The 24,784-nt window shown below is 44.6% G+C and overlaps 1 protein-coding gene and 1 long non-coding RNA gene across 4 annotated transcripts in view; both read left to right on the forward strand.

The window, feature by feature from the left end:
• Positions 1 to 3,978, forward strand: part of LOC138759987 (uncharacterized) — a 30,332-nt gene extending 26,354 nt beyond the window's left edge. The window contains exon 3 of the long non-coding RNA XR_011355302.1: positions 3,894 to 3,978. This is a non-coding gene — a long non-coding RNA (uncharacterized lncRNA). The remainder of the gene's footprint in view (positions 1 to 3,893) is intronic.
• Positions 3,979 to 14,705: 10,727 nt separating this feature from the next.
• The window catches only part of taok3a (TAO kinase 3a), a 119,203-nt gene continuing 109,124 nt past the window's right edge, over positions 14,706 to 24,784 (forward strand). Inside the window, exon 1 of one of the 3 annotated variants that reach the window (XM_069933125.1) lies at positions 14,706 to 14,808. The gene's annotated coding sequence lies outside the window, so the exon portion shown is untranslated. The remainder of the gene's footprint in view (positions 14,809 to 24,784) is intronic. The other 2 variants (XM_069933126.1, XM_069933129.1) reach the window with 2 other exon arrangements.

Raw genomic sequence — 24,784 nt, forward strand, 5'->3', positions numbered from 1 at the left:
GTTGAGATTTATTAATGTAATATACAAGTTAAATAAAATTCCAGCATGGGTAAATATAGAACTTGATAAAATAGGAGAAATTGCTCCACTATGGTGACCAATGCATTTAGTGTACAGGCAAACTGGGTCCAATTGTAATGTGCGCGCGTTTGGTGCAGCCTACACTAAGATGGTGCCAGGTATTTTCCCCTTCCCCTCTAGGAAAGGGCCCACACATACAAAGTATGAATAGCTGCCAGTCAGCGACACAACTTCCAGTTTCTAGTGGCAGGAACAGGGAGCACCTTTAAAATGTTCAGTGAGCAAACAATAAAGCAGCGAGTTTTGGAATGAACCTGTTGACTCCAGTAGCCTTGACCGTTTCAATCTTCTCAGGAAGTTTAATCACTTTTGCACTTCCTGACAAGTGAGGTGATTTTGAGAGTCCACGAGAGATCTCTAGTTAAGTGAACTCCAAGCAATTTTGTGCTCTCCGCTCTCACTGCAGAGTTGTTGATGTGTAGAGGGGGGTGGTCATTCCCGGTCCTCCTGAAAACCTGACAATCTTGTTATTCACATCATAGTGTGAATCCTACACCACATTTTATTTATAAATGAAATTCAAGATTGTTAATAGTGAATAAAGTATCACCCATGATGAAACATTTAATTGAACTTTGGAATAAAATTCATAGAGATTGGAGGAAGAGGTTTAATGTCTGGAAGAACACCTTTATTTCAAAATGGACATTCCATTTGCTATGGAAAATATATTTTTTTAAATTAGCAAAATTGTGGTATTAATAAAATTAAAGATTGTTTTGAAGCTGGGAAATTTATTACTTTTAATAGAATAAAGGAAAAATTTTAAGATATTGAAAAATACACAATTTTGTTATTATCGAGTTAAGATATTTTTTGGTGAAATTTTTAGTCAAGATTTAGTATTACCAGCAGTCAGAAGTAGAATTATTATTAAGTAATAGGGATGTAATGAAATTTATTTCAGAGATGTATAATTACAAAAGAAGGCTTGAAATGAAGGAGTTCCTAAATGGGAGGTATATTTAAATAAGCAAATAGATGAACATAGATGAATTCAGATATGTAGAGAGAGTATGAACAGTACAATAAATGAGATATCGGTTAGTTCAATATAATTTTGTTCACCAGTTATATTTAACACAAAAGTTGCATAATATGAATTATATTTATTCAGATTCATGTTTTAGAAGTTAGATAATATGAATTATATTTATTCAGATTTGTGTTTTAGATTTGGATAAGAAGTTTGGTACTTTTTTGCATTCAACTTGGCAGTGTTCCACAATTAAACCTTTTTGGCCTGATTTGGGTAATTTATTAGAACAAATACTGGAGTAAGATTCCCACAGGATCCAATGTTATTTTTATTGGGAGATGTTTGAACAATTAAACCTAAATGAAAACTTAATATGTATCAACTTACTAGAAAATGTATTGCTATAACTTGGAAGTCAGATATTGATTTGGGAATGAATAGATGGCAAGCGGAAGTTCGGAGTTGTATTCCACTTGAGAAAATCACTTGCAATTTAAGAGATAAATACCATACTTTTTGTGAAATATGATGCCCATATTTACAAATTTTTGGTATTAAAATTTAAATGAAATTTGAACATTCCCTTTCACCTATCGGTCTCTATTAAAATATATAAAAGTTTAAAATTATCAGAAAGTGAAGTGCACCTGTGGTGGTTTTCTTGTCCCTTTTCTTTTTCTCCTTTTTAGTTTGTTGGGGGAGCGGGTTGGGGGGATTTAGAGGAGTTTTTTTTCTTTTTTATATATAAAATACCAAATGTATTTGGACTAAGTTTGAAATATTGTGGTATATTTGTTAAGTGGTTTTATATTAAATAAAATTAAAAAAATATTTTTACTGGAGCACAGAATCCATTATTTGTTATGGAGAACATAAGTAATAGGTTAATTGAGTCTGTTCCACTGTTCAATAAGATCTGTATCTTAACTACACCTACCAGAGTTGGTTCTATCAACTTTGTACTGCAGGGTTGATTTTTTTTTTGGATACAAGGTGAACCATAAGATGGATGATAAGACATTCAGGAAATGTCTAAAAGCTACTGGAAAGCTAGGATTTTTGATAGGAAAATGGGAAGCAAATAAATTGAAAGGTGAAAGAGTACAAGACCAAGGAAGTAATATGAACTTCATAAAACCATTGTTTTGACACCACTGGGGTTCCATGTCTGGTTCTGGGCACTACATTTTAAAAATAAGGTGAATATTTTAAAGGGGGTGCAGAAGAGAGTTACCATTGAGTCCCAGGATGAAGAACAGTAGCTTTGTGTTAGATTGGAGAGGCTGGGATTGTTCACTCTGGAACAGATGAAATTGTGAGATTAGATAAAGGTATTTAAAGTCATGAAGGGTATAAACTAAGAAGACTGATCGATACTCTTCCCATTTCACAAACTGGGCACAAAGAATTAAAATAAATGGCCAGAAAACCAAAAGTAACATTAAAAGTGCATTCCAGATCCTGACCAAAGCCTTTCATTTCTTCACACAGTTCAGTGAAGCTGAAATGCATTTTTGGGCTAGTAAAGTAGGTTAATTAAAATGGAGATTTGCAAAAAAGGATCTGTACAAGTAAATGTCCTTATTCCCTTTATCCGTGATTCCAAAAACCTCTGAAAACTGAACTTTTTTTTAAAAACTGCATGTGCAGTACATTTTCAGGAGTTCAAGAGAGTGAGAATGCAGCTTGGGGAGGAAGTGGGGAGAGAGCAGCAGAGTGATTCAGGCAACTGGGAGAGAATGAGCAATGAACGTGGCCCAAAGAGCATGTAGGCCCAGCGGGGGCAAGGAGAGTCGGAGTCTGCCAAGCCGCTGGGGCGAGAGGGTGAAAGGACATGAGTGCTGAGCTCCACAACCCAGAAGGAGAGAAAAAATGTTGGCAATGAGAAGGTGGTGCTGGAGGGAGAGAAGCCAAGGGGACAATGGGGAGCAGCTGAGCCTGAGCAGCAGCGAGTCGGGCCTGAGGGAGGAAGAGGTGATGGGAAGCCCCCCCCCCCCAGCAGCTGAGCTGGGCTAGAAGGAGGCAGACAAGGGTGCATCTCAGACATTGGGGGTGAGACTCTTTGTTTTAATGCTAGATTAATGGCTGTCTTCATTATCCCTAATACCCCATGCAGCTGGAACAACTCTATTTCCCAGAGCAGTTCCAAGTGCATAGGGGTTATGGGTAATGAAGACAGTCATTGTTCATTGAGCCAGCTTCAATACAGTATTGCTCCATTAAAAAAAATCTGTTTTGCGCGAATCTGTACCACTTCCATTTTAATTCCATAATCCGAATACCAAGAAATGTCCAGTCCCAAGGTTTGTGGATAAAAGGATGAGCACTTTATATTAAAGGAATGAATTTGCACCTCGGAGGAGGACGTTGGGTTGGAAGCAGACGGAAGGAGGACTAGCTGTAGTAAATCATCAATCACATGGCTTCCTTCAATGCTTTAATTTTTTTTTATTTGCAACACGGTTCAGGCCACTTCCAGCTATTGACACCTGTGCTGCCCAATTACACCCAATTAATCTACACCCCTGGTAGATTTTGAATGGTCCCTGAGGAAAACCCATGCAGACAAGAGGAGAATGCACAAACTCTTTACAGATAGCGTGGGATTCAAACCATGGTCCCGATTGCCCCCAATGTAAAGTCATTGTGCTAACTGCTACGTTAATCATGCTGCTCCTTTGAAAGAGCCTTTTGATCCAATTTGTAAATAAAAAAAATAACTTAAATTTACAACTACTTCTGCAGTAGTTAACTCAGTGAAGCCCATTTCAGTTCATTCTGACTTTGGGAAAAGGTTTGCTTTATTATCAAACATTTCCTATTTCTTTTGCAGGATCTTTGCTATTCATAACAAGTTAATCCTGAAAGAAAATGTCAGTCTTGATAACATGTATAACAATACTGAAGAGATCATAAACATGTCAATAAACCCAAAATAATTTTAAAGAAAATTAAGACCAATGCCTCTTATTTGCGAATGGCACAAAATAATCACATAATCATATAACTTTTTGTGTAAAAGGAGAAAAAGGAAATGTACAGAGAGCATCTGTAAAGAGAACTTGAAATATAGTTCAATGACATAAACTGCTTATTTGGCATTCTTCTTTCTTTCTCTTTGGCTTGGCTTCGCGGACGAAGATTTATGGAGGGGATAAAAAGTCCACATCAGCTGCAGGCTCGTTTGTGGCTGACAAGTCCGATGCGGGACAGGCAGACACGATTGCAGCGGTTGCAGGGGAAAATTGGTTGGTTGGGGTTGGGTGTTGGGTTTTTCCTCCTTTGCCTTTTGTCAGTGAGGTGGGCTCTGCGGTCTTCTTCAAAGGAGGTTGCTGCCCGCCAAACTGTGAGGCGCCAAGATGCACGGTTTGAGGCGTTATCAGCCCACTGGCGGTGGTCAATGTGGCAGGCACCAAGAGATTTCTTTAGGCAGTCCTTGTACCTTTTCTTTGGTGCACCTCTGTCACGGTGGCCAGTGGAGAATATATTGAAACAAATTAATTGTTTTTGATCAGTTGAAGAATGTCATCCTTATTTCTCAGAAAGTGCTGTTGAGCCACATTTTTTACGACTGAAGGCATAATGGTGAACTTGCTACAATGCTTTTAGTTTGAGTTCCATTGTTTTGGCCGAGCAGTGAAGTAATATTTGTTTGTGATTAATGAAGTTAACATTTATCTGCTGGCCTTGTGCTTTTAAATGGTACCCTCATCAATTTAGTGTGTATAGACACCTTGGTGAGTTGCTGCAGTGCATTTTGTATATTGTACAGAGTACAGATAATATGTTGGTGAGAAATAGAATAATGTTTAATACAGAGAATACAGTTCCAGTCCCTTTCTGCATGACCAGTCCTCTGGAGGCCGGCTTGCTTGTTCACAAAGAACAGAAGAAATGCTGGATCGGTCAGTCCTTTTACACACCAAGCTGGCTTCCTGGAGCAAAAGAAGCATGGTAGGGCACGTAGCCAGTGGCATGGCTAAGTGGGAAGAGGAGAAGGGAGTGGTGGTAGTGAAGGGGAGCATTTGCTTCCCCGAGCACATTTTTCAAAAGTGACGCCTCCCCCCACTCCCCGGTCTAATGCCGCCACCTACCCCCCCCCCCCCCCCCCCCCACCCACCCCTCACCCATGCTGCTATGCTCCTGCATTCAACCCTACTTATTGGAACTGCAGCAGTGCTGGGACATCTCTGCAGCAATCAGCCCAGTGGGGGGAAGAGTTCTTAGTAAAGACTTGGGAGACTTCCCACTGTGCAGCAGGATTTGGATTATTCACCATCTAACATGCCACTTCAGCAAAGAACTAGGAGGAGAATCTGGCATGTAGTTGCAGAAAACTCCAAACATTGAAAATGTACCTTTATTTGAAAGGGGGTGTGCCAGTCAGGAAGTGCCCCAATCCCTCCTTAGTTTTCGAACTCACTTGTTGCTATCCCATTTCTGTTAGTAGCTGATGAAAAGCCCCACTACTTACTCCTCCAGTAACCTGTTATAGTTGGTCTGGATGATGTTGTCACCAGTGTGTCATTCAGTTCAACCACCAGGTAAGTCGTTTTGAATTTCAAGGCAAGTGCTGCGGATGGCTGGAAAAGAGCGAGGCTCAGGGCTGCTTGCGCTGACAGCCAGCCTGCTGTAATGGCTGTGAAGCAGGACGATGCCCATCTTCTTGCATCTCACCGTCATGTTAACCTGGCCTAAAGACTCACAGAGTTACTTTTGCTTGGGAATCAGATGCGGCCATAACTGCAACTGGTAATTGCTGGGAATGAGACTGCTTGGTAAATGGGAGTTGTTCCATGGAACTCACTGGTTGGGTGCAAGCAACTCCCAGTCTAGGTTGTTGAGAAATAATAGGCTTTCTCAGCTTACCATAAAGGATTGCCAAAACCGTTAAGACCAGCAGTAAAACTAAGATGAGGAGGCCAAAGAACGCCACCTCCTTTCTCCTGAGGTAGAACCCAGAATTGGACGCGCCTCATGTTGGTGCAGGGTCCTCCGGGGGATCTGTAGCTGGGGTTTGGTAAGGTACACAAAAGTGCGGGAGAAACTCAGCAGGTCGCACAGAAATCAAAAGGCAGTCAACGTTTTGAGTCGAGCCCTTCATCGGGAATATCAAAACTCAGACTGATGCCTGAATTAATAGGTAGGGTGGGAGGAAGGAGGTAAAGAGGATCACAGGCTAACAGCTAAGAGGTGGTCACAGGTGGGAGGGTAAGGGTAAGAGGCTAAGGGATGATTGGGGAGAGGGAAGCTCTGATGGGAGAAAGGGGTGGAGGGCTGAAGGAAGGTTGACAGAGGGATGAAGGATAGGGAGAAAGAGAGATCTGGGCCCGTTTTACTCTTTCATATAATATTTATAATGAGACCAGGATCTGAATCTGATCCCATTCGGACCAATATCCACCCGACAAGAAATCTGACGTTTCGGCGGATTTGCACCATGCTTAAAACGCCTATTGATATTTCATGTTACCAGTGACTGGAAGCATTACCAATAATTAGGAGTGTGTGGGGTCATTTTGAATACAAGACTGCCATCAGTTTCAGAAGAGATTCGCAAATTGGGGAAAACGGATGAAAGAACACATGCATCTTATTTGGATTAATTAAGCCCTGTAATATAAAAATATGATACTTAGTCATTCCAGAATTACAAAGTGTCAATAAAGTATTCATGCACATTTAAATCAAACGGAAAAACATTTGCTATGCATGTTGCTAGTTCTTGCTCCCTTAAATTGAGACAATCAGGCCCTGTGTATCCAGGTAGAAACAGATGCCCTACAATATTAAATTAATTGGGTAAGGAAATCTTTTTGTCTGGATTAAGAGTAAAGTGGACATGACGGAGACTGCAGATGGGGGAATCTGAAGCTAAACACAATCTGCTGGTGGATGGAGCAGCATCTGAATGCTGACACTCTAGAGTTCCTCCGGCAGATTGTATTTAGTTGAAGTACACAAAAGTGCGAGAGGAACCTGGCATGTCACGCAGCATGCATGGAGAGAAACAGGCAGTCGACATTTCCCGTCAGAGCACAAAAATCGTTGAAATTTGTACAATTTAATTGCACCCACTCCCCGGCCCTGCACCACCCCCACTCCGGTCTCAAGCTGCTGAAAAATCAACCACTGACTCACCATCTGGTATGTGTCATGGTGTCGTTTTTATGGGCTTGTTCCTCCTAACTTTCATGAAAGACCCCAACAATGAAGACGCTGTTTACATCCGGTACCGCACGGATGGCAGTCTCTTCAATCTGAGGCGCCTGCAAGCTCACACCAAGACACAAGAGAAACTTGTCCGTGAACTACTCTTTGCAGATGATGCCGCTTTAGTTGCCCATTCAGAGCCAGCTCTTCAGCGCTTGACGTCCTGCTTTGCGGAAACTGCCAAAATGTTTGGCCTGGAAGTCAGCCTGAAGAAAACTGAGGTCCTCCATCAGCCAGCTCCCCACCATGACTACCAGCCCCCCCACATCTCCATCGGGCACACAAAACTCAAAACGGTCAACCAGTTTACCTATCTCGGCTGCACCATTTCATCAGATGCAAGGATCGACAATGAGATAGACAACAGACTCGCCAAGGCAAATAGCGCCTTTGGAAGACTACACAAAAGAGTCTGGAAAAACAACCAACTGAAAAACCTCACAAAGATAAGCGTATACAGAGCCGTTGTCATACCCACACTCCTGTTCGGCTCCGAATCATGGGTCCTCTACCGGCACCACCTACGGCTCCTAGAACGCTTCCACCAGCGTTGTCTCCGCTCCATCCTCAACATCCATTGGAGCGCTCACACCCCTAACGTCGAGGTACTCGAGATGGCAGAGGTCGACAGCATCGAGTCCACGCTGCTGAAGATCCAGCTGCGCTGGATGGGTCACGTCTCCAGAATGGAGGACCATCGCCTTCCCAAGATCGTATTATATGGCGAGCTCTCCACTGGCCACCGTGACAGAGGTGCACCAAAGAAAAGGTACAAGGACTGCCTAAAGAAATCTCTTGGTGCCTGCCACATTGACCACCGCCAGTGGGCTGATAACGCCTCAAACCGTGCATCTTGGCGCCTCACAGTTTGGCGGGCAGCAGCCTCCTTTGAAGAAGACCGCAGAGCCCACCTCACTGACAAAAGGCAAAGGAGGAAAAACCCAACACCCAACCCCAACCAACCAATTTTCCCTTGCAACCGCTGCAATCGTGTCTGCCTGTCCCGCATCGGACTGGTCAGCCACAAACGAGCCTGCAGCTGACGTGGACTTTTTACCCCCTCCATAAATCTTCGTCCGCGAAGCCAAGCCAAAGAAGAAAAAAAAAAGTTCCTCCTAACATTAGAACCTGGCTCACCCCTACGTGTCGCACAGCAGCATTGGTGTCTTGTGTGATGTAAAACATATGCACCAGGCAGTGACATTGCTCTGTACACATTAATGGTGTACTTTGTTTTAATGGTACACTCGAGTTACTTGGAAGCATCATAGGAGCATAGAATTGTCCACAATACTGATCATCTTGGAGCTTTGAAGCTTCTAATTGAACTATAGATACATGGTAAATTCTTGATGTTACTGAAATGAGGACGAGTGATAGCCTTACATATGAATATACTGCTTTTGGTGAGCTATTACAACTCCTTGTACAGTTCAATGTGTTTTTCTGAATATAGTTTTGTTGTTCTTCAAACCTTTATTCAAAAGCCATTTACACTGAATAAAAATTACTGCAATGTATAGAACTGAAAGCACACTGGGGCTTGGAGAAAGAAGCATTACACTAAAATTAATCTCTGGATGGTGAGGACGATAAGGATGTTAAAGAGACAGCCTGGGGCATCGGCAGCCCATCCAGCTGATACCATGTTGGACCTCCACCACCTGCTATGGTCTCTCTTCAACCTCTCCTAGCTAAACTTCTGCTGCCTGGGCTTCATTGTTTCATCTACTCAGTCAAAGTGAATATGGGGAGCCCAGGGATGGAGGCGGGAGTGGGATGGAAGTGAAGTGGGGTGGGGAGATGGGTTGGATCAGGAGATGGAAGGAGGAGCTGGGGGTGGGGATGGTGGTGGAAAAGGGAGCCGGGGGTGGAAGGTGGAGCTAGGGGATGGAAAGGGGAGTCAGGAATTCATGGATCAAGTTTTTGCATTATCTAAGTGCATGGGAATATGGATTTACGCCACATACACAAGACGTCATCACAATGTCACCTTCCCTTCCTGCTTTGACATAGCTCACTCTTTTCGACTGGCCCTGCTTTTGCTTCTGAGAATACCTACCTTGGCGGATATAAGCCAAGTCAGTTCAGGACCACCCCCCCCCCCCCCCCCCCCCCACAATCTGCCTTCGACATGTTCACATGGGTAGGCAAAGTGTTCAAAAGGCGGATAATACCTGGCTTGAATCCTCTGTGTGGCAAGGGATATGAGATGCTTTGTTATGGATGGTATCAAGCTTCCTGAGCATTGTTGGAGCTGTACTCATTCAGTTAGGTCAAGAGTATTGCATCACATTGCCAATTTGTGTCTTAAAGGTGATAGCAATGCTTTTGATGAGGTAGGCAAGTCATCCACCACACATTACCTGGTGTTTAACTTGTTCCCATAGCTACAGTGTTTATATGGCTTGTCCATTATTTCTAGTCAATGTTGGCATACTCCATCTCGCCTCACACCAACCACCAATTAACCCTGCATTATGCCGATATTGGAGACTTGTATTGATGATTTATTTGAACCCAAATGTCTTTTTGGGAATGGTCTTTGTGTGGCTCAAACAATGGTTTGTCATAACAGCTCAGCTTTAATATTGTTCAGATCTTGTAGCGTGTAGACTTGTGAATTGAACTGAACACTTTACAATCATCAATTTATTTCTCCATCTCAGAAGACAGTAAGATTATTAATGAAGCAGATGAAAATGATTAGGGAAAGTCCTCTATCTGGAAGAATTTCTACTCTAAAGTCCAGGGACTGAGATGATTAATCTCTAACAACCAACATCATTAATCAGGCTGGAATATGCCTCCAGCCTATGGAAAGGTTTTTTAAAAATTATTGATCTACATTGATTTCAATTCTGCTTTCGCTCTTTGATGCTGCACTCAAGGGCAGTAAATGTCACCACATCTCAAGGGTTTTGCTCTTTGTCCTTGTTTGCACCAAAGTTGTAATGAAGTCGGGAGTTGAGTGCTCCTGACTGAAGCAAAAATGAGACACCAAGTCGACCTTTGGTCTCTTGATAACATTTCAATGCATTTTTATTTTATTGATAACTTAGAGGAAACTAATGGTGCAATACTTAGCCAAATTAGATATTTCATTTTTTTGTTTGTATGTTTAAGTTGCTCTGATAATCCCTTTAAATTATAGATTTTAACATTTAACTAATTTCAATTTACTAAATTTAAGGATTCCTTTCATGCTTAACATTGCACTTCGTTACTGTATTTTCTACATCTCTTTCAAGATGCATGTATGGAATGAGGGAATATAACTTTGGTGCAAGTTCATTTCCTAAATTACCGGTATTTGTTTTCTGTCTAAAAATTAATTGAACCATGCCAATACTTGACAGATATAAAGGTTAAAAGTAAACAAGCTTTAAATTACCAAAAGGAGGAGACAGAAATAACAGAGCAAATCTGTGATAATGAAGGTGCATTAGAGATGAAATTGGAAAAAAAAACATTACAATGAAAAGATTGAAAAATAACAATGGATTGAGAATAGGTGAAAATGTTAAAATCCTAATTATCATCTGATGTTGTAAAGGGAAAATGCATTAAACTCTGAAAATTAGAAGTAAATAAAATGCTTGTCATCCCAAATTAGAATCCTAATCAGAGAATCCCAGCACAGCAACAATTACTTCACTCACTATGTTCAGACTGACCTTCAGGAACTTACCTATACCAATTCCATTTAAGACCATAGGATATAGGAGCAGAAATCGGCTATTCAGCCCATCGAGATGCCAACCATTTAGACGTGAGCTGATCCATTTTACTCACACAGCCCCAATGCCTGGCCGCTTTCCCCTTATCTTTGATGCCCTAGCTAATGAAGAACCGATCAATCTCTGCCTTTGATACACCCAATAACCGAGCCTCCACAACCATTTGTGACAACAAATTTCATGGATTTTCCACCCTCAGGCTGAAGAAATTCCTAAAACTCTCTGCTCTAAGTGGATGCCCTTCAGTCCTGCCCTCTTGTCCTGGACTCTCCCACCATGGGAAACAACCAACTCAGTCCATTCCTTTCAAAATATTTCAATGAGATTCTCCTAAATTCCAACGAATATAAATGAAGCGCAGTCAAATGCTCCTTATATGATACCCCTTTCATTCCTGGAATCATCCTTGTGAACCTCCTCTGAAACTTCAACTTCACATCCTTTCTTAAATGAGGATCCCAAAACTGGCAACAATACTCTGAGTGAAGTCTCACTAGTGCCTTGTACAGCCTCAACATCACATCCCTCCTCTTATATCTAATATTCTATTCCTCTTGAAATGAATGCCAGCATTGCATTTGCCTCCTTCACCACCAACTCAACCTGCAAGTTTACCTTCAGGCTATCCTACATGAGGACTCCTAGGTCCCTTTGCATCTGGATATTTCCAATTTTCTCCCCATTGAGAAAATAATCTGCCCCCTTTTTTTTTAACCAAGGCGCATGACAGCATTGCAATTCATTTGCCACTTTTCCACCCATTCTCCAAATCTAAGTCCTTCTGCACCCTCCCTGTTTCCTCAACTCTACCTGCTCCTTCACCTACCTTATCATCTGTAAACTTGGCCACAAAGCCAATCATTCCCTAATCGAAATCATTATACAGTATAAAAAGAAGCAGCCCCAACACCGATCCCTGTGGAATACCACTAGCGAATGTAATCCAACCAGAATATGGTCCCTGTATTCCGACTCTGCTTTCTGCTAATCAGACGATGCTCTACCCATGCTGATATGTTTCCTATTATACCATGGGCTCTTATCTTTTTAAGCAGACTTGTGTGCAGCACCTTGTCTAAAGCCTTCTGAAACATCTACTGAATTTCTTCTTACCAGCAGCTGGTCAGTAGTCATCCCTGCCATGGCAGTTCAAGTGCTCAAACAGACACAATGGGTTTCATGATATAAATGGCCAGACTTACAAATAATTATCCCATGCCATTTTGAAGTATTTATCAAAGCATTGCTTCTAATAATAACAAAATGTGGTATTTTATATGGCTGGATATGATCAATATTCCATTAGTTTAATTATGGAATAGTTTTAGTAAGTTTATTCCATGAAATAAAAAAAACCATAGCAAGTGTAATGTACAAGGACTGAACAGCCATTGAATGGAACTTGAGCGAATGCCTGTATTTTAAAAAAAATGTGAGAGTATTCGCCTTCACTGCCCACTAAAACAGTACTTTACTTGCATGACATCACATACAACCCTGAGATACTTTTTCTTTTTTTTAAATTTTTTATTTTTCACACCATAAATCACATTAGTCATGATACACACTTTTTCTTGAGGGCCAGGCAGAATTTCTAATTACTGGTTAATTGTAAACTGTATACAAGTAAGAAATGTATACTAAAGGAAAAAATAAAGAAAATCTGAACAAACTGTACAATACAGAAAAAAATCCATATGCATTAAATGAGTCTCTGAATGAGTTGGTTGTTCAGGAATCTGATGGTTGAGGGGTAGCTACTGAACCTGAAGGGACAACTCCTGCAGTACCTACTATCTTTTCCCTGATGGGGGCAGCTAGAACAGAGCATGGCATGGGTGTTGTGGATCCTTGATGATTGGTATTGCTCTCCAGGATGGCAACATTCCCTTGCAGATGTACTCAATAGTGGAGAGAGGGTTCCCTGTCACGCACTGAGCAGTGACCACTACTTTTTGCTGGGCCTTCTACTCTGAGTTTTTGGTGGCTTTCTATGGGATAGCAGGGGATGGTTGAGGGGGGCTGGAAAGTGAAGGTTGGTGACATCAATGAGAGTGAATCACGGGGAGCAACAAGAAATGCAGGACTAGGGGAGATGGGAGAGGAAATCTGCAAGCAAATGCCAGCTTTGGGAGGTAGTTAGATGAGCCCGGTCACGATGCAGCCGGTCAGCAGACTTTCCACAGGACATGGGTGGAAGTGTGAATGACCTCTGCCATCTGCGGGGGGGAAGTCGAGCTGCTGACCTGCTTCCTCCACGATGCCACTGGCATTTCAAGCACCCTGTTAGGAATTAAAGTACCTTTAAAGAAATTGCTCGAGACAAAAATTGAGAACAAAGAACATTTATTACTACAACAATGCAAAGTTGGGTGCTTCCCCTTACCCTGGGAATACACACAGACACTGGGGCTCACCCAACTTTTATACAGTTGATTTCAGTGTAGGAATACCCTCCCCCTTACATTCTTCTGCCTCCTGCTGGAGAGGTTTGGCATTAGGCAATCCTGCCTGCCTACGTGCAATTTCAGAATACTTGGAGGACCAGGGGGGGTATCCTGTCGGTGTCCCTTCATGTTATTGTCCTTATTCACACCTTCCTGATTCTCAGGGCTACAGTCTCTTGATATGCAGAGTTGACTCATTCTATCTAGGGTTGGCTAATTTCATATGTATAAATCTGTGTATGGTTAGCTAATTAGAAATGTATGACTTGGTACTTCTGTCCAGGGCTAGGAGACCCTTATCTGATCCAGACTACCTCAACTTCCTACATTCTATTGTACCTTACCATTCCTTATCTTAGTCCTATGGTCTTGTCACAAAGACTAGAAGATTCTTTTGAACTGGTTACAGCCATTTTACTGATGAACTTTAGTTTCTTCCATGTTCATAATTTTAGGTCAATTTTCCCATCTCTCACAACCCTTTTGAGTGAAGAGCTTAGGCCAAAGTTGCATGGAACCATTTCCAACCCCCCCCCCCCCCCCCGTCATTTTCAAACACCTGTGCAAGGGGCAAAGGTTTCCTGCTATTCATTTATGCCGTCTGGGCGCCGCCTCCTTTTAGGTGTGCCATCAGCCAGGAGGCACGCCAAGAAAAAGCAAGACCAAAGGACCATCTCCAGTGACTGAAATGCTCCAATGCACCCCACCCACCCCCAACCCCGTGAATACCTTCCCTTTCAGGGGGGCGACACCGCCAACTTGATAACGTTGAGTCACCCCCTCCCTGTCATAAGGGCCGGCCGGCGAGGGCAAGTATCCCAGGCCCTTCTTCCTCCAGCTCTGTGCAAACTGACGGACAAACCCCCCCCCCAAAACCACCCCCCCCCCCCAAAAAAAAACCCCGTTATCTAGGATTCCTTCAAATAACAGGAGGTCGAATGCTGGGAGAATGAACGAAGGTTCAGGGTCACACGAGCCTTGCACTCTCGGAAGAGGGGTGGTCTCCAAAATAAGGGGGGGGGGGGTGAACGGCGAACAAAATAAGAATGAAAGTGCAAGGTGAACCTGGGCGAGATGTTGTGGGAGGCGAGGCCGACGCGGTCGTCCTTGCAGCTGGACAGGAAAGTCCCACCAAGCGCAGTCGGCGGCGAGGGGCCTCTGCCATTTGCCGGCCAGTTGGCAGGTGGCCCGCGCGGGAAGTGAGCGCGTCCTCTCTTGCGACACGCCTGAGCTCTCTTCGGAGGCGCGCTTGGGCGGCCATATTAGTTGTGGCGGAGCTTGCGCCGGAGCGGAGCGTGCGGCAGGGGGAGGGGGCAAGGCGAGCGCGGCCCGCAGTGACAGCGACACGGTGAGTCGGTGCCGAGCCGCTGGCGTCCGGGGATGGTGCCCGGAGCACGGGGTCGGGTGGGGAGGGGGAGGGGGTGGGGGGGTTCAGAGCTGCTGTCAGCCGCCGGGTGTTAATGTGGAGGGATGAGGGTTGGCAACGTTTCCGCCTGCGCTCTCTGGCCTTCACCAGGAAGTCGAGTCTCGTGTGGGGGAGGACAGGAGGGGGGGCAGAGTCTCGGGTGGGGGAGGACAGGAGGGGGGCAGAGTCTCGGGTGGGGGAGGACAGGAGGGGGGCAGAGTCTCGGGTGGGGGAGGACAGGAGGGGGGGCAGAGTCTCGGGTGGGGGAGGACAGGAGGGGGGGCAGAGTCTCGGGTGGGGAAGGACAGGAAGGGGGGAGAGTCTCGGGTGGGGGAGGACAGGAGGGGGGGCAGAGTCTCGGGTGGGGGAGGACAGGAGGGGGGAGTGTCTCGGGTGGGGGAGGACAGGGGGGGGCAGAGTCTCGGGTGGGGAAGGACAGGAGGGGGGGCAGAGTCTCGGGTGGGGGAGGACAGGAGGGGGGGAGTGTCTCGGGTGGGGGAGGACAGGAGGGGGGCAGAGTCTTGGGTGGGGGAGGACGGGAGGGGGGGTGAGTCTCGGGGAAGACGGGAGGGGGGAGAATCTCGGGTGGAGGAGGACAGGAGGGGGGTGAGTCTCGGGTGGGGGAGGACAGGAGGGGAGAGTCGGGTTGGGGAGGACGTGGGGGGAGAGATTCTAGGGTGGGGGAGGACAGGAGGGGGAGAGATTCTAGGGTGGGGGGAGGACAGGAGGGGGAGAGATTCTAGGGTGGGGGAGGACAGGAGGGGGAGAGATTCTAGGGTGGGGGAGGACAGGAGGGGGAGAGATTCTAGGGTGGGGGAGAACAGGAAGGGGAGAAATTCTAGAGAAGGGGAGGACAGGAGGAGGAGAGATTCTAGGTTAGGGGAGGACAGGATGGGGAGAGATTCTAGGTTAGGGGAGGACAGGAGGGGGAGAGATTCTGGAGTAGGGGAGGACAGGAGGGGGAGAGATTCTAGAGTAGGGGAGGACAGGAGGGGGGAAGTGAGTCTCAGGTAGGACAGGAGGGGAGAGAGTCTCGGAGGACAGGAGGGGAGAGAGTCTCAGGGAGGACAGGAGGGGAGAGAGTCTCAGGGAGGACAGGAGGGGAGAGAGTCTCAGGGAGGACAGGAGGGGAGAGAGTCTCAGGGAGGACAGGAGGGGGAGAGAGTCTCGGTAGGGGAGGACAGGAGGGGAGAGAGTCTCGGTAGGGGAGGACAGGAGGGGAGAGAATCTCAGGTAGGGGAGGACAGGAGGGGAGAGAGTCTCAGGTAGGGGAGGACAGGAGGGGAGAGAGTCTCAGGTAGGGGAAGACAGGAGGGGGAAAGAGTCTCGGGTAGGGGAGGACAGGAGGGGTAGAGGGTCTCGGGTAGGGGATGACAGGAAGGGGAGAGAGTCTCAGGTATGGGAGGATAGGAAGGGGAGAGTCTCGGTTAGGGAGGACAGGAGGGGGAGAGATTCTAGGGTAGGGGATGACAGGAAAGGGAGAGAGTCTCAGGTAGGGGAGGACAGGGGAGAGAGAGAGAGGCCTGAGTAGGGGTTGACAGGAGGGGGTAGAGTCTCGGGTAGTGGAAGATGAGGGGGGGAGAGAATCTCGGATAGGGGAGTACAGGGTGGGTGGGAGTCTTGTATTGGGGAGGACGGAGTGGAGAGAGTCTCTGGTGGGGGAGGACGGTGGGGAGAGTGTCTCAGGTAGGAGATGATGGGGGGGGGGGAGAGAGTCTCGGGTAGGAGATGACAGTGGGGAGAGAGTCTCGGGTAGGAGATGACAGTGGGGAGAGAGTCTCGGGTAGGAGATGACAGTGGGGAGAGAGTCTCGGGTAGGAGATGACGGGGGGGGAGAGAGTCTCGGGTAGGAGATGACGGGAGGGGAGAGAGTCTCGGGTAGGAGGTGATGGGGGAGAGAGTCTCAGGTCGGGGAGGACAGGAGGGCGACAGATTCTCGGGTGGGGAGGACAGGAGGGGAGAGAGTCTCAGGGAGGACAGAAGGGGGAGAGAGTCTCGGTAGGGGAGGATGTGGGGGAGAGAGTCTCGGGTAGGAGATGACGGGGGGAGAGAGTCTCAGGTAGGGAAGAACATGAGGTGGAGAGAGTCGGGTAGGGGAGGATGGGGGGGGAGACAGTCTCAGGTAGGGGAGGATGGGGGGGGAGAGAGTCTCGGGTAGGGGAGGATGGGGGGATTGAGTCGGGGGTAGAGAGTCTCAGGACAGGGGGGGTAGAGAGTCTCGGGAAGGGGAGGACAAGGGAGGGTAGAGAGTCTCGGGAAGGGGAGGACAAGGGAGGGTAGAGAGTCTTGGGAAGGAGGACAGGAGGGGGAGAGAGTCGGGTAGGGGAGGACAGGGAGGTAGAACCAGTGAAGTGGTTGAGGCTGCCTCATTAAACATATTTAAAATTCGGTTAGATAAATTTTTACATGATAGAGGAATTAGGGGATATGGAGAGAAGGCAGGTAGGTGGAGTTAGGTCATAAATTAGATCAGCCATGATCGTATTGAATGACGGAGCAGGCTCGATGGGCCATTTTTGGCCTACTCCTGTTCCTACTTCCTATGTTCCTAGGTAGGGGAGGACAGGGGGGGTAGAGAATTTCGGGAAGGGGAGGACAGTGAGAAGTGTCCCAGGGAGGAGGGGCGGGGGAAGAGTCCCAGGGAGGAGAGGGGGCAGGGAAGAAGAATCCCAGGAAGGAGAAGGGGGATGGGGGGGGAGGCAAGAAGAGTCCCAGGACAGAGTGGGGGAGGGGGGGTGAAGGAGAAGAGTCCCAGGGTGGCAAAGGGGGGTTGGAAAGAGTCCTGGTGGGGGGTGGGGGCGGAGTGGGGAAGAGGAGTCCCAGGGAGTAGAGCGGGAGGAGTCCCGGGGAGGAGAGGGGGGAAAGGAGGAATCCCGGGGAGGAGAGGGGGGAAAGGAGGAATCCCGGGGAGGAGAGGGGGAAAGGAGGAGTCCTGGGGAGGAGGGAGGGAGAGAGGCAGAGGGAGGGAGGGGAGTGGGAAGAGGCCCATGGATGGTGAGAGGAGGAGAAGAGAATCCCAGGGGGAGGGTGGGGAGGTGAGAGGAAGAGAGGTCCAGGTGTGATGGGGAGGGGGAAGAGAGGCCCAGGTAGGAAGGAGAGGGAAGGATGGGATAGCAGGGGATGGTTGAGGAGGGCTGGAAAGTGAACGTTTGTGACATCAATGAGAGTGAATAGTGGGGAGGAACAAGAAATGCAGGACTAGCGGAGATGGGAGAAGAAATCTGCAAGCAAATGCCATCTTTGTGAGGTGTTACTGCGTTATTGTTGATACTTGGGTGGGGCCTGTGTGTGTTGTGAGATGTTTTGCAGTTTTTGTCCTTGTCCTGATCCTTTTATTCTTCCAATTGCTACTGTTCCCTTGATTATTCTTGGACTGCACAGCTGGCCTTAACTATGGGCAGTGGTACCACTTGGAAATTTTATGTCATTGAATGATTTTGATACCACTTCCTCAGGTAAACCCACAACAGCATGTCCACCATTATTTTAAGGAAGTCAAAATCCATCTACCTTGTGTGACTTGTGGGTTACTCTGCAGACTTAAGTAGGAATATAACTCAGTGGTAACCCTTTATAAATTACAGTACTTGGAAAGGATGCTACCTACTGCATGTTGATCATGTTATTATTGCAGTGCAGGACCCCTGTTTAGGTTGGTGTCGTGTTGGGTAGAGTATCCGGTTTGGTAGGTTCACAGAGAGAGATGAGTCTGGACACAATTTTTCAATCACACGTAACTTTAATGAACACACAGGAGATAAACAGGGGAGAACATTAAAGAGTACTCAATTACTATTTCACTTATAGACATTCACCTCAGACCTAGGTTGTACTCTGACAATAATGACGATAGGATCACGCACATGTACACACACACTACAAACAGGGACTCTTACACACCAGTTTCCCTGTACCATCAGGGTTGTGACTCTCGGCAAGTATTGATCTATTGCAATACTGCAGCTCAGCTTCAGTGTAATGCGCATTTTACCTGTGACACCAGTGATGTCCATAGTAGTGATCTGTTACGTGGCAACAGAGAGAAAGAATGTGTTGTGCATTGGTGTTACATACAGTGCAAATCTGTGCTACTAGCCTAATGACCCTTGGTGATTTAAATTATAGCCAGCAGCAAGGTGGACAGTAATGGGTGGTCGGTGTCCAACCTTGATTGACAGGTGATGTGACTTCCGACTAAGTTGCAGATAGGGAGGACACGTGACCACTCGCAATGCACACATTTTCCAGACAGACAGGGAGGCCACATTTTCTCCATACACAACAGTGGGCCATGACTCATCTGTTACATGAAGGCAGTTTTGGTACATGCCCCTTCACTGGATGCCCAAACTGCATATAGTGTTAGAATCCTGCAGAAATAAATCTGTGCCATGAAGGAATTGGTTAAATATCCATTTTTCACGATACTCACAAATCTAGTGCACAGGACAAAATGGTTTCCCAACAATGTAATTTTACAATGGACTGACAGTGAAGATTTTTCTTGCTTTGGAGCCTTTTATTTCATTCCTTTTGCAACATCATTTTTGCATAATGTGTTTTGAATGGGTCAGTTGTTTTATCAACAATAATATAGCACAAAAGTTAAACATTGTTTGACGTTACACCTTTTTTAAAATCACATTATGAAAACAGTGTGAACCTGATAATTTTCTCTTTACAATAATTTATATTGTACAAAAGATGTGTGAAACTCGTGAGCAGTTTTGCATTTAATCGTTCTTTGTCTTCATTTTGCCATATATCGGCCCTGATGGCGTGACAGGAAGGGTGTTAAAGGAGTGTGCACACCTGTTCTCTGAGGTCTTTACAAAGATCTTGAACCTGTCCCTGTCTAAATCCATAATCCCACCTTGCCTGAAATCTGCCACTATCATTCCACTGCCGAGGAAGAATGACATCAGCAGCCTCAATGACTACCGTCTGGTGGCACTTGCACCAGTTTATCATGAAGTGCTTCAAGAGGCTGGTCTTTCAACATATAAAAGCCAGCTTCCCACCTATCTTTGATCCATATCACTTGGCCTATGGGCCCAATGTGTCTACAGTGGATGCCTTCACACTGCACTAACCAACCTTGAATACCAGGGGAGTTATGTGAGGATGCTTTTTATAGACTACAGTTTTGCCTTTAACACCATCATCTGGGTAGTCTGGTAACAAGATTTGCTAAAGTAGGATTTTCCAAATCTATTTGTCTCTGGATTAAGGCTGTTCGAATGAACTGCTCCCAGACTGTTAAAATTGGCACGCATCTCTCCTCTACCCTTTTACTCAGTCCCAGTTCCTTACAAGGGTGTAATGAATTCATCTTCTACTCTCTTTATACCTATGATTGGGTCTCCACATATTCTACCAACATTATAATCAAGTTTGCAGGCAACACAACTATGGTTGGACTTGTTTCAAGAGGAGACGAGACAGCCTACAAGGATGAAGTCCAAAGACTGACAGAATGGTGTTCAGAGGACAATCTCGTCTTGAACTCCTCAAAAACAAAAGAACTTGTAATAGACTTCAAGAGGAACGGTATAGTTCCAGACCCATTATGTAGAAAAGGTCACTGCTTTCAAGTTTCTGGGTATGCCCTTTGCTGAAGATCTCTTTTGAACTAACAGTACAATTGCAGTAGTTAAAAAGGCACAGCAACGACTCCATGCCCTGAGGATTCTTAAGAAGATCAAGCTGCTGGAGAAACTGTTAGTGTCCTTTTATCGCTGCTCCATTGAGAATGTGCTGGCCTACTGCATCTCGACATGGTTTGTCAGCTGCTTGGCAACAAACAAGAAGGACCCTCAGAGGGTCATCAGTACGGCCCAGAAGCTGATCAGTTGCACACTGCCCTCTTTGGAAGATTTATACAGATCTCGCTGCTTTAGTCGAGCAGCCAAAATCTTGAAGGACCCTTACCACCTTGGTCATCATCTGTTTGACCTGTTGCCCTCCTGTAAATGTTTTAAGTCCATTAAATCATGGACAAACAGACTTAAAAACAGTTTTTACCCCAGAACTATACATGAACTGAATACCACCAAACATTGAATATTCTATTGTGTTGTTTTTAATTTTTTTTGTTTGATGTATGTGTGCACTGTCAGGATGTGCGCTCAATTTCACTGTACTTGTTCAATGACAATGAAGGCTATCTAATTATGTGATGATACAGTAATATTTTGATGAAATGTCATTGTATATCTGAATATTTTCTCTACTTTCAAGCTGTCAGGCTACAAATACAATAAATATTTTGTGGATTATTGTCTATGTCAGCTGATATTATATTTGAACAAAATTAATCGTGTCTAATTATAACATAATTAAACCGTGTACAGTATGAACCCTTCAGCTCTTGTTGTGCTGTCCTATATATACTTTTATAAGGGACCATGGGAAAGTGCGAGCAATAAATAGTACTAGCGGACAATTTTTAAACAGCATGGGAAAGTTGGTAGCGCTATAGCACTCAATTTGTACAGTGTGGGAAATTTTTTAGCACTAAAGCGCACAATTTATGTAGTATGGGAAAGTTGGTAGCGCTATCACAAACAATTTATAAATACCATGGGAAAAAGTGATGACAAACCTGCCCTCCCAGAATGCCATGCGGAAGAGAAAGGGCTATATGTCCGGCTGCATGTGTGGAGGGGTTTCTTTGCTGCATGGCATTCTGGGAAGTCAGTTCCATCATTGCTTTTTTTTAACCCACAATCTTTATAAATATTGTGTTATACTGCTACCAATTTTCCCACGCTGCTTTAAAATTGTCTGCTATTGCTATTTATTTCCTCTCTCTCCCCACCCCCTACTGCAACTTTCCCATGGCAAAGTTTATATCTTAATTTTAATCTTCCTGCACTCACGCAAAAACTTGGGTTATTTCAATCCCACAATGCAACTGCCCATTTCACACTTGCCCGATTGCAACACTGGCGTCTGCAGATGTCAGGATTGTACTAGGGATTGAGGCCATCAATCCCCGGCGTGAGATGACTTCATCTGATGCCGGCGTTGAGCTGATTTTGCTTTCACACTTGGCATTTGAAAGGCCGAATGGCATTTGATTTCTGGGATCACTTGCAAGTGTGAAAGGGGTTATAGTGTCATAATTAGATACCTTTTTGTCGGTTTTTTTAATCCTATTTTTGCTTTTTTCCCCCTTTTGGAGATGCATTAAAGTTGCAATGTAGGTTAGATTGTATATATCTGCCAAATTGAGCAGATTATTTTAATCACTCCACTATGGATCAGTGGGTAAAACCAGTTTCATAGTCAGAAGGTTATGCATTCTAGTTCCATGTTAGACACTTAAGCATAAAATATGGGCTGAAATTCCATTGCAATACTAAGGTTTTACTGCATTTGCTGCAAAGCTGGCTTCACAATAAATGTTTACTGAGGTCCCGTCTGCTCTCTTGGCTTAATGTAAAAGGTCTCTGGCACTCTTTGAGTAAAGATCAGGGGATCCTATCCTCAGCCTGGTGTTTATCCTGAAATCAACAACATTACCAATATAATTTATTTGGTCATGATTGCATTGTTTGGAGAATGAAATACTGGCTGTTGCAATTCCTAATCTATGACATTGCATTAAAATGTGCATAATTGGCTCGTACTCTGATGAATCTTTAATCATGGAATGCATTTAATAAATGCATTTTTAAATGTGGATGTCTTCAAATAAACTTGAATGTTGCCATGGTTTCAATGTCAACAGTTAATCTGCAGTATCACAACGGTACAAATTCTGCTTGTGACTTAAGCCAGAGGTTCTTCTAACAGTGATTTGCTTTATGTATTTCAGATCAGATACTATTTATTATTGTCATAAAACAGAGGTGTAATATTACGTGAGATTGCCTTTAGATTGCCTCAGTTCCCTTTGCAGCCAGAGAAAGAGAAACAAAAGAGAGTTCCCTCAGTCACTAACCCCTTTTCCACTGGCATCCCATTTAATTGTCCCGGGATAGGAAGCCCTTTGTGCCGTTTCTGCTGGGCCACCCTTAACTGGTACACTAATTGCTTTTCCACTGAACACACTTATCCCTAGAATTTGGAGTGTTCTACCTTCAACTGGTATTGGGTGACTTGCTGCTGTCCCTTTTCCACTGGTTTTATCAGCACGCCGGCATCAGCAAATTCCTGGAATATGAGTCTGGGTAGAGGCAATTAATCCCCGGCCTGAAATGATGTCATTTGATGTTGGCGTTCAGACAGTGTTCCTTTTTCAGTTAATTTCTGGAACAGGATCTCATTGGAAAAGGGCTACTGAGGGTCAGTGTTTGCTTCCAGCGCTCCTGCAACCTCTTCAGCTGCACAGACTTCAGTTCAAACCATCTGATGCGATGAGGAAGCCTTCAGCACCCAGGGCCCTTCGGTAGTCCTTATCTGCAGCACCTTCTCGAATCCCAGTTCTGATACCTGATACTTGTGAGCAGTCTCCAGCACCCAACAGCGTGCAATTCACCAACAGGTTGCCACTTATGTGTGTCCTTCAGCTGCAGGTCCTGTCGCTGGTCCTCCACCATGGTCACCATTGTAAAACAAAACATGCTAAATGCACTTATGAAATTAAACACTTCTTTATCATGCCATCCCCAAAATTCTGACAGGCCTGATTTTGACAAAGGTAGCACGCATAGGAAGTACATTGGTAGAGGGACTAATTTCAGACTGTTTGGGATTGAAAGGATTTAGTGACTAGACTAGGTGGGACCTTGGAGTGAAGGAAGACTGGTAATTAGATACATTATATTGTTAAAAATCTTTTAAAAAGATCAGTATGGGTATAATTTAAAAAATTAATACAAAATAATTTGATATTTTTAAGTTTTCTACACCTCAACAATGTGGTTAAATGTCCATGCTAATTGAGCGCGGTTGAATATCCTGTGACCTATATGCTCAAATGTTTTGCTCTTTCACAGCACCAGAATTCTGTTCAGAATATAAATCCTGCATGTATTTTTTTGTAGCAGAATGCATTCGTCATTCTCTTGTCAAAATCCATCTGCGAGGATTTTCATTTGGTAGATGTGACAGTCTTTGGTGGGGGAAGTGGTGTTTGATTAATCTGCCAAATAATATGCAGTGAGGACTTGTACTTGAGTTACAAATGTCCAATATCAACCACTTTTGATTTGAATATGCTTCCAAATTTGGAGCAAGACATAATTTAATGGAGGAACAGTTACGTTAACAGTCATTCTGGATGTCTTAGAAAGTTTTCGTACAATATTGCGTTAGGATTTGCGACTTTGAACTCTTGGCATTCAAATTGTTGTAAATTTCACACTTGTATGAATGGTTGAAAATTAAAGATGGGGAATTTGTAAGTTCACTCTGATGCAAAATTCCATGTAGCAAAATACTAAAAATGACTTTTGAGGTCTGAAATGTCATTGACTTTAAAGGGGGTTGTAAAGGTCAGACCTATAAAATGAAATGCATTTTAACTTGATTTAATTTTCTTAATTCAAAGTACTTAATCTGTTAAATACCAGATTGTAATTGTAATTGCTATGTCAATTATGTTTTTTACATAGCCACTGCACTCCAGGAAATTATTCCCATTTTCCTGGAACGTATGCTGTGTAAGAAGCTTAGGAATGAGGGCGCCATTCCTGGTCTCACATTTTACCTCCCAGACGCCTTGTAAATTTCCTGGAACGCCTGCACTCTAATGTGACCTGCAGGCATTCTGTGAACAACAGGCTAATGAATAGGACATATTGATGATGTGTACAGCGCACTTCAGGCATGCTGTCTAAACTCATGTAAAGAAACGGAGATTTCAAGTTTTGGTTGTTCATGTGTGAACAACCAATGTTGAGATGTCGGACATTCTTCAGACCAGTAAAATCACTCAGACTTTCTGAAAAAAAAACATAAATGATTCATT

This window comes from Narcine bancroftii, chromosome 4 (genome assembly GCF_036971445.1).
Source record: "Narcine bancroftii isolate sNarBan1 chromosome 4, sNarBan1.hap1, whole genome shotgun sequence".
NCBI classification, from domain to species: domain Eukaryota; kingdom Metazoa; phylum Chordata; class Chondrichthyes; order Torpediniformes; family Narcinidae; genus Narcine; species Narcine bancroftii.